This window comes from Fukomys damarensis, unplaced genomic scaffold, assembly GCF_012274545.1.
Source record: "Fukomys damarensis isolate Sample0158 unplaced genomic scaffold, DMR_v1.0_HiC HiC_scaffold_10, whole genome shotgun sequence".
NCBI lineage: Eukaryota > Metazoa > Chordata > Mammalia > Rodentia > Bathyergidae > Fukomys > Fukomys damarensis.
Window position 1 is genome coordinate 4,841,830 of NW_022900922.1, and position 1,278 is coordinate 4,843,107.

Sequence of the window (1,278 nt, forward strand, 5' to 3'; positions counted from 1 at the left end):
ACAGTGGGAACTGAATCTTGGCGTAAAAGCAAGAAAACATAGCAGCTATGTGAACTGTCTTTTGCAGACCAGATGAGATCTCACTGTGTTAAACAGGCTGGCCTCAAACTCCTGGGCTCAAGTGATCCTCCTGCTTCAGTCTCCTGAATAGCTGGGGCTATGGGTGCAAGCTACCACGCCCAGTTCCCTCGGTATAAAATACATACTTTGCAAAATGTCGGCTTCATTGCTTCTCAGAATACCAGGGATAGCCAGTCCTAAAAATGCATCCAAGTAGCCAAACTTAGCATAAGAAGACTGCTTGGAATTCTCCTATTTCCAGTATTTGAAGATACAAGTCCCTTTGGATCATTACCATTGCTTTATTCAAAAAGCAACCCGACATCGAGCTTTTCATGCTTGGCTTATAACAACTAATTGAATGAAAAGCTTTAAGAACGAGTAAATATATTTTGATGCCTTGTCAACAACATCAAGGGTACTTTCCCCAACCTCCATAAATGAAAAATAAGCATCACAGTGATGTTGTCGGTTTTATTTAGAAATCAATCAAACACAGGATTGGCAGGTTTACTGAATAAAAGCAGAGGACACAGTTAAAGGTGAATTTCAGAGAAAAAAAACAAATAATTTAGTATATCCGGACAATATCTGGGGGCATACTTATGCTAAAAAACACACCCACTTGATTCCTTGTTCCTCTGAGTTAGAACTGCGAGTGTGTGTGCTGTTCTTCATCTAGCAGCCCTTGGCGGTGGTGTTGTCACACCATGGTTTGCTGTGAGGAACATGAGAAGCTGCATCTTATTTCCAGGGTCAAGAACAAGTGTGGAGATTCTTAGCTCCTTCCATCTGGCAACTTTAAAACTTTGGCACGTCAGCGAGACCACGAACGCTTCTCTAACAGCAACGCAATACATTTCCAATTAGTCATTCTACGTTCGTAAGAGGAGAAAGAGATCTTTCCCACTGGAGGAGAAGGTAAGAGAAAAAAAGGCCAGGCCCAGCAGAAAGGGAAAGTCTCTTACCAGGAAGTAACGGAATTAGGAACAAACAAGCCTGAAGCAGGCCTTTCTGAAGCAAAACAACAAAAAAGTTTAGGAAAATCAGATCCCTAGAAGAGACTGCAGTTGGTCAGAAATGGAAAGGAACTTGGAAAAAATTGCCAAGCAAAAAAATGAAATAGAAAATTTTATAGTTTTTCCTTTGCAAAACACTTAAAAAAAAAAAAAAAAAAAAAAAAAACACCAATAAAGAGAAAAAAAAAAAAAAAAAAAA